This window comes from Grammomys surdaster, unplaced genomic scaffold (assembly GCF_004785775.1).
Source record: "Grammomys surdaster isolate TR1022 unplaced genomic scaffold, NIH_TR_1.0 147758, whole genome shotgun sequence".
Classification (NCBI taxonomy): Eukaryota; Metazoa; Chordata; class Mammalia; order Rodentia; family Muridae; genus Grammomys; species Grammomys surdaster.
Window position 1 is genome coordinate 1 of NW_021622850.1, and position 9,130 is coordinate 9,130.

The window sequence follows — 9,130 nt, forward strand, 5'->3', positions numbered from 1 at the left end:
TAGGATCTCATATGAGCCATGAATTCTGTTTAAGGTGAACTTTCTAGTATCTGCAGCTGTCTTAGAAAGAAATAGCCCTTGTCCTCTATGGAAGCAAACAGGCTTCAAGAAAGGATCAGGCCAGGTATGACATGCCCACAATTAATCCCAGCTGCCCGAGGGGGCTGAGCCACAAAGATCACAGGTTCGAAATCCACCTGGGTGGTATAAAGAAACTCTGTCTAAAAACTTAAAATTCGGGCTAGATTTGTAGCTCAGTGGGGAACCTCTTGCCCAGTAAGCCCTGGGTTCTCTAGCAAAAGAGGAGGAAAAAGAGGGAAAAAGGAAGCGGGAAGAAGGGAAGGAAGGAGTCCAAATGCATCTATTAAGAAATTAAGTGGCTTCTTCATTGTGCCTTAGTAAGCTGTCAGTAAAAGCAAACACCTGACAAGAATGAGACAAATGTAAAATCATTTAAGACCCAACAGAAAGATGGAGCGAGCGAACAGAGATCAAGAGAGGGTGCCGGAGAGACCCAGATGACCCCAGTGTGCTCTGGAAACCATATCTCCCTGATCGCCCCCGCCTGTCCCAGTAGCTCAACGAGATTGAAGGTGAACAACTGAGATCATCTCACAACTTAAAATCCCTGCTACCTATGCAGCACTACAGAGGACTTACCTCACGAGTGCTGTCTGCCCACAGACGGCCTGAGACATCAGCGGCACCTATCTCTGTGAATAACGTATGCTCTGTCTAAGAACAGTTGATAGTGCCAGTGAACTCCAGACTCTAGAAAGTCTGACTCACAAAACCTCTCCATTTTGTCAAAAGGAAACCACCATGAATTATCATAATTATTCAACCTTTTCCCAACAGAAACATCTAAAGCCAGTGCATGCTTCTGGATGGGGGGAGAATTGAAGCATCTCTTCCCCTGAGTACTCTCTAATGGTTCTTGGGTTCACTCCCCAGTACTAAAAAATATAAAAGAAAGAGGGAGAGAGGGAAGGAGGGAGGGATAAAAGGAGAAAGAGAGGGAGGGAGGGAGAGGAAGGAAGACAGGAAGGCGGGGGAGGGAGGAAGGGAAGGTGGGGAGAAGAAAGGGAAGGGATCAGGGAAGGAGGAGAGAAAGAAAGAAAGAAAACAGAGAGAAAAAAGAAAGAAAAGAAAGAAAGAAAAAGAGAGAGAGAAAGAGCAAAGGAAGGAAGGAAAGAAGGAAAAGGAAGGAAGGAAGGAAGGAAGGAAGGAAGGAAGAAAGGAAGGAAGGAAGGAAGGGCATTCAACTTGAGGTAGGAGGACAGGATGTTTCTATGCAGTCTGGCTGGGCTATCTTCAAACTTACTTTGTGGAACAACTGGATTGGCTGGAATTCAAAGCAATCCTCCTGCCTCAGCTCCTGAGTCAAGGCAGAGATAGCAGGTTGGGTGTCATTGCTTCCAGTATAAATTCGATTTTTGAAAGTTCTTTTTTTATATCACACAATTTTTGCATTCTTTCCACAACAATCGTATTTCTATATAAAGAAGTATTTGGATATGTATCAGTTCAAGTACTCAGCTCAGTGCAACAAAGCCATCGTCTACTGATGAAATTTGTCATCTGGCTTCACGCACCGCAGGCATCTTGTGGCTTCTCACACACTCGGCTCCTCAAACCCCCAGCCCAGACAAGCAGGGTAACAATGACACAAAACAACGGACTGGGGCTCAGTGACCGCCCAGCACCTGCTGTGGGTGTTCTGCAAATAGGAACCCAGCCTAGCAACCACGTGGGAGGTGAACTGAGAATGAAGGTCTCACCTACACTTGGGAGAACTGAGTCATCAGAAGTTATGTACCTGCCCAAAGTCACATACACTGGGAATAGAGTTAGAGTTTGTATTGCTCTCTGGTTCTTCTGCACAGACCCTGACCTGTCTGTCACTCATTCAGTAGAGTGCTTGCCCAAGGTTCCATCCCCAGCACCAAATAAACTAAGAATGTATGTGATGCTAGCACTCCGGGAGGTACTGGCAAGAGGATTAGAACTCAAGGTCATCCTCAGCTACACAGCCAGTTAGATAGACCAGCCTGGAACACCTGAGGCTTTGAGGAGGGGAGGTAAGTAAGTAGGCGCAGACTCTGGGGGAACTTGGACAAGTTACATCTATCCGAGTTGTACACACTCACCTCTGTAACTCAGAACAGGTGGGCATCCACGCTAGTGAACCATTCGCTTCAACAGACAGCAAGCTACTCAGAGGACATGTCCACTGCGCATTCTCAAAAAGAGAACTCAGAGTCCACTCATCCGTCAGCCCTAGAATTCTTTCACGCTGGCACATCTGTGCAGGGCATTCATTGCCAGTCAACCGTGATAAAGAAGGTTCGTTTTCACCTGTGGTGTGAGAAATTCTTTAAGTCGAAGGGGAAGCAGAAAGGGGAGCTGAAGAATAATGTGGGGTTTCGACCGTTGTGTTGAAATCAGCATAAAAGAAAATAATATGCCACAAGCTGTAGGACTTTGTTTAGTGATGGTTAATGATGGCCCCAGGAGATGCCTAGGGGTCAGGAGGTAGAATCCCAATCGTACTCAAGAACAAATGGTAGTGATGGGTAACTTTAAAGGTTAATGCCAGGGAAATGCCAGGGAACCGAGAAAAGTGTCCTTCAGGAGAGCAGGGCAAATCAAAAAGGGACCCCAGGGCATTTGGCATGAAATAAAGAATAATGGCCTCCTGTCTCTGGCTGGTCCTGTGCCACATCCCACTATGAAGTGATTAAAGTCTATCTAGTGAGGGATTGTGCTAGCATCTGGCCCCACGTGTCCTGCAAGCCCAAAGCTCTTCCCTTCTCAGTTTCTCTCAGGATACTTGGTCTCCAGTTACAACCTGTTCTGTGTTCTGGAATTCTCCAAAGCATGTCCAAAACAGCAGAGCGGGAGGTCCGCTTCCAATGGGAAGCCTTCGTTTTCCTGTACCCACTGTTAAATGCACATGGGCCTTTTGATTGAAAATTCCTGCTCTTTTTCTTGATCTTGCTTATTGTGCCCACCCACCAATAAAGGCTCGATGATGCTGCTGGTCCTCTCCGTATCACTGTGCTGTGCTTTTGAACACCTTATTCTGAAACGCCAGGTTCAGTTGGATTTCTGTGAGGATGCTGCCCTCTGCAGGCCACGAAGAGCATAACAGTCATTGTGCTGGATTATCTCGTCTCAGTCCCACAACTCACGAAGTAAAAAACTTATTATCTTCTTTTTTCACCGGATAAATCTGACTTCCAACAAAGTTAGGTAACTTGTCTAAGATCCCACAGCTAACAAGGGGAAGAAACAAGCCACCTCTCTCCAGAATACCCCTTTACCAACACAGTTGTCCTGTGACAGGCACCCTCCATACATTCTCTCATTTAATCTGCCAGCTAAAGTAAATTAATGGGGAAGGGGAAGCGAATTGACTCACTTGTGGCCATGTGGCCCTTTCTGGGTCCATCCACAGTTCCAACAACATCCCAAGGCGTTTATGCAGATGCAGAGATCTCCCAGGGAGAGCTTGGTGGGAGGGTGTTGTTGACAGACAACCAGCTGCCACACCCTCAGAGTCTCTGTGGCACCTCAAGCACCTTGCCTTCCCTGGGCTACTCAGCCAGCAACTGAGCACGTGCTTTCTAGACCGGGTAGGGGTCTTTGTTTGGAGGTTCCAGGGCAAACGGATATGCGCCTTTCAGCATATCAAAGCTCAGGGCTCCTTCAGGTTGTGTGCAAGCTTCTTGCCTTCCTCTCCTCCTCCCCTGTCTATGCTCCCTCCAGCTCCAGGGATTCCCTCCTGCTCTCTGAAAGGTACAAAGCAGCTTCCTCCCTCCCTTCCTTCTCTCGCTGGGCAAATGTCAGATTCACACTGTGATCTGAGGGTATCCCACAAACACCTTCTCTATCCCTTTCATCCTTCACAGGCAATTTGGGTATCCATCCAGGGAAAGACACTGAATGTGTAGCTTGTGTCCCTTGCAGAGAGCAGAGTTCAGTCAAAAGCATCAGCAACTCTAGGGAGGACAGAGAGAAACAGAAGTTAGGAGTGTGAAGGCAGGAGCTGGTGTGGGTGTGGGGCCACAGCGCTGCATCTGCATAGCATGAGAAGCCTTATCTCCCTCGCTCACTCTGGAAGATATCTCAGTCAGCAGGACAGACATTTGCCATGCAAGCACTGGCAAGCACTTGCAATCCCAATGCTGAGGAGCCAGAGATGGCTGTACCTTTCGACACACTGGCCAGAAAGTCTAGCCTGTTCCAAGCCAGTGAAAACACTGTGTCTCAAAAAAACAAATTTTTAAGTGCAAAGCACTTGAAGAATAAAACTCAGTGCTGTTCTCTGGCTTTCACACACACATACACACACAGACATACACACACATACACTCATACATACATACACACATACACACATACACACATACACACATACATACATACATACACACACACATACATACATACACACATACACACACTTACATACATACACACACATACACACACACTTACATACACACATACACACACATACATACACACACATACACACACACATACACAGACACACAGAGACACACACACAGACACACCTACCTTACCATGAAACGTAAGTGTCACTGTTGAGAGAAGAAGACTTTAATGAGGTGACACGGGCCTGCGGACCTGACTCTCATGAATAGAGTAATACCTCTAGCATAGAAGTGGATTGGTAATCACAGGAATAGGTTCAGGTCAAAAGCTAAGTCACCCCCATCCCCAAGGTCCTGTTCCTGCCCCTCCCCCACATCCTCACACCATCTGAAACCTGGGCCTCGTTATTCTGCAGCACAGAGACCCGACAGATACCAGCACCATGCGCTTGCCTTTCCCAGCTCCAGAGTTGTGAGCCAAGCAGCCTGCTCTTTATAAACTGTCCAGCCTCTGGTTTTCTGTTATAGCAACACAAGCTAAAGACACTGGGTTTGCATCTTTCTAAAAAGGGCCCCAGGGAGTTTAACGAGGAGGTTAAATCTATAATTCTTTCTGTCTCTCATTATTTCATAATTGTGTGTGTGAGAGAGAGTGTATGTGAACACACATCTGCCACTGTGCATGAATCGAGATCAAAGGACAATTTTCAGGAGTCAGTTCTCCTTTTCCTAGGGCAGGCTCTCTCTTGTTTCTGCCAGGCCAGTCTGTGAGCTTCTCCGTCTCCTGTCTCAGCTCAGGGCAGCTCAACCCACCACCCTTTCCCAGCAAGCTGATTGGGACCAGTGGTCGGTCACTGCATAGATGAGATGGTGATGAATCTCTAACACTGATGCTCTAATATGGGGAGTCTGGGGAAGGCAGTTTCTCACGTCAAGCCCTCATGAAACATTTTTCACACCTCCCTGCAAAGGCCTACACATCCCCCACTGCTACACACATTGTAGTGTAACCCTTGCCCCGTTCCTTGGACTTCGTGCTCCCTGGAGAAAGTTCTACACTAGGGAGATCCTTACACACAGAGTGCATAAATAAACTACAGATAAAGAACCGAGTGATGTTGGCTTGAATATCTTCCAGGGACTCACTGAAATTCCATTCCCTGATCCACAACTCCTGTGCTTGTGTGTCTAAGAGGAACCCAGCGCCACATGGACAATAGGAAGACCCCTTGCAGATTCACACTGTGGCCAGGGTCAAGTGTTTGGCCAGGCAGAGCTCAGAGCACCTGGCCCTCTCACCAGGCTGAGAGGAGGCTTAAATGCAGGTAAAATTGGTTTCAGTCAGCCATCCTGTACACCACTAAACCTTGCTGAAACTCATTAACTATTTGGAGGATAAATTTTCCCTCCTGAAAGCCAACCAGAGAGGATACTATGCTTACCCTAATGGGGTTATACCCACCGACTTTAACATCTATCCAACAGGCCCACCTGTTACACAGGCTCACTTTCCAGTCATTGGATCACTTCCCTCCATCCAAACACCAGCTTCCCGTCCTAGTCAGTGTACAGGGTCCCTGGTCTCAAGGAATGGTTGGCCACCATCTACTGATTCCAGAGACTGAGTAATCCACCATCTTTATGACTGGCCTTCACGCTGACTCCTAATTCTAGGACATTTTCCCTTGGGTGAGATTTTCCTCTCTCCTCTGAGTTCTTTTCTTGATGCTGCAAAAGCTCGGGCCTGGTGGACTGTTCTCCTGGCCTTAGCTCAGGCACTGACTTGAGTTCAGCCCCTAAGTTCATCCCATGACAACCTAGTGACCTGACTTGGTTGTCTTTTCTAGCTACTACATTGTCCTCAGGACACTGGAACTGGCAAGTGACTGGCTTCTACTCACCCAATGGGTGCCTCTTCTTCTACCGTGTCTCCAGGATCCTCACTGGAATGTCTCCTGGAAAACCTCAAACTTCTAAATCTAGCATCTGACTTAAAGGCCTCCAAACTTATCCACCTTTGCAATCAAGTCTGACCCCGTTACTTGTTAGATAACGACTCCAAGTGGCCGCCTAACAGCACGTCTGATTCTGCCATTTTAAGGAATCTTCATAATTACTGCTGGCAATCGGGAAAATGGAAGGAGGTTCTCTATATCCAAGGCATTTCTTCACTCCAGGCCTTCTCTTTGCTCTTTCTGGTCCCCAACTCAACTCCTATTAGCTATGAAAATCTTAACCAGAAGAAATTTCTACTATTCTTGATCCAGCTGACGAACCTCCCCCTTAATGTCACCTAACCTGGTCACTTTAAAGATTGGAACTAACTCACAAGTGCCACTTACAACCTCTCCAGGGGTACTGCCAAGTAACCTCCCCTCACCTTTTATCAGCTGCCCTGACTCTGAGGTTGCCATGACCCCATACCTTTTCTCTATCACTCTTTTTGGTGTAGCAGCTTGTTTTAAGACATCCGGGACACATTCTGTAGGAACGCTGAGCTCCCTTGACTGCAACAGAACCATAGCTCATTTCTGCCACAGTATCCCTCAGTCCAAAACACATCAATTCTCTGTGTCACTCAGGTACATCATAGTCAGGAGTTTGTACATTGGTGATCCTTTTCCCTGGATCAGGAGTGACCCATGGATGAGACTCTCTACCAATCCCAGCTGTAGACTCAGTGTCTGTCCAACATAACAGGAGCACAGTTGAACTCGTGCCGCTCCCGGTCACGGCAGCAATAACTGTAGGTGCTGGTAATGGAACAGCAGGGCTGACTATTTCTCTGATCTTATCCAATCAGTTCTCTTCCCCAGCTTGAGAACAGTCTTCAAGAAGTGACCCAAACTATGCTCTTCCTCCAAAGACAGATCGATTCCCCAGCAGCAGTGGTGCTTCAGAACTGATGGAGACGAGATGTTCTTACAGAGAAAGAAGTCAGTCTTTGCCTTTTGCTCCAAGAAGAATGTTGCTTCTACATCAACCAGTCCAGTACAGTGAGAAACAAAACCCAGCCGCTACAATCAGACATCCAAAACAACAGAGTACAACATGATGCCTCTAATTCCTGGGTTTTCGAAAACCCCGTATGGACGTGGATACTGTCCTTCCTAACACCTCTTCTCGTTTTTCTGGCTTTACTATTTGCTCCCTGCCTCATCAAACCTCATCTCCATATTCCTTCAACGACAAATTCAAAAGTTTTCCAACCAAACAATCAGTTTCTTTTGCAGGATTACCAACCACTGTCTACAGAAGAGCCTGATTTGAACAACTATCAAATGAGCCCCGATGGTGAGGGTCAGGTAAGCCCCAAAACTGACAATGCCCCTAGACAGCAGGAAGCAGACCAACCCTTATTCCTGCCTCACCATTGCCTCCCCTACTTTTCCCTCTCTTTATGATAAAAAAAAAGTGAGGAATGTTAGCATCAGATGCATCCATGGACAGCCAGAAGCGACTTCACAGCAATCAGGCATCTTTACAGCCAGCTCCCAGACCCAACGATGAGACACATCATCTCTAGGTGACAGTGCCACTCCCGAATCCGTCCCTTTACATATACACCGTGGCCCCCACCACACGTCACTTTGCACATAAAAGATAAAAAGACTCGTCCTCCCTGCCCCCTCTCTCTTTCCTTCCACCCTCTCCCAGAGGCCACCTCTCACCCCCACCCAATAAACCTCCCACGAGAGACCTGTTGCATGGGGTGATTTGTTCGGCACCGCTTATTTCTAACACCGATGGGGCAGAAAGCTAAACCCATCTGCAGGATCTTTGAGTGTGGCGAACTTTACTGATAGCCACAATAGCTGAAAACAGAGATGATAAAAATGGTTGCTCTGAAGGCCAATATCTGTCATCAAATTAAGCATTAGTTTTGGAGACTTCAACTTGCCGCAGAACAAAGTTTTAAAAGAATGGATCAAACTGAATGAAGACTGGGTGCCTCTGGAAGTCAAGACAAAATTCGACAGGTTAAGCTATCTGACAAGAGACTTTAATGTAAGCGTGCAAACGAGCCAGAACTCATGGAAGTCAGCACAGAGGAAACCACGCTCGAAGGATCTCTGCACAAACTCTCCCTGAAGTCAGTGACAAGCGTAACAATGATGTGAGAAACAGGTCTGCTACTATTAAATGCTTCCCAGCAGATGCAGCCCCTGAGGACATAGGTGATAAAGGTCAGGTGCCAAATATTCGGATGAGAAAAACTTTTCCCAGAACATGTAAGGGGTCAGTATCTGCTGTGTCTGATGGTATTTAGTCTATAAAGAAGCCTGTGGAGACCCTTAGCCAGAAGTACAAAGACAAAAACTTGCCAATGTGCTTTAAATGTTACTTTGAGGAAAGAGAGACAGAGACAGACAGAGAAAGGCAGAGATGAGTAGAAAGACAGAGAAGGACAGGGGCGGGGGGGGACAGAGAGAGATGGAGAGGACAATCAGGGACAGAGAAAGTAAGCTTAAACAAGAAGATAGAGAAAACACAAAACAAAAGGACAGAAGGAAGAGAGGATGCTTACTGACTTTTTTTTTAATGATTTAGATCCCCAGACACAGAGTGAGAATTCACATATCCTCTTCTTAAATTACAGTGAAATAAAGTAGATTGTCATTTTCACAGGCGCAAAAGAGAAAATCGCTCTCTTTTAAGAAAAAGCTAAGGATGCACTGGAGAAAGCGAAAGGTGCCAGTAACTGTAACCTACAACAAAAGAGTAGA

At 46.7% G+C, this 9,130-nt stretch overlaps 1 pseudogene; it reads left to right on the forward strand.

The window, feature by feature from the left end:
• Positions 1–8,209: 8,209 nt before the first annotated feature.
• Positions 8,210–8,743, forward strand: LOC114615787 (annotated as a pseudogene).
• The last annotated feature ends 387 nt before the right edge of the window (positions 8,744–9,130 follow it).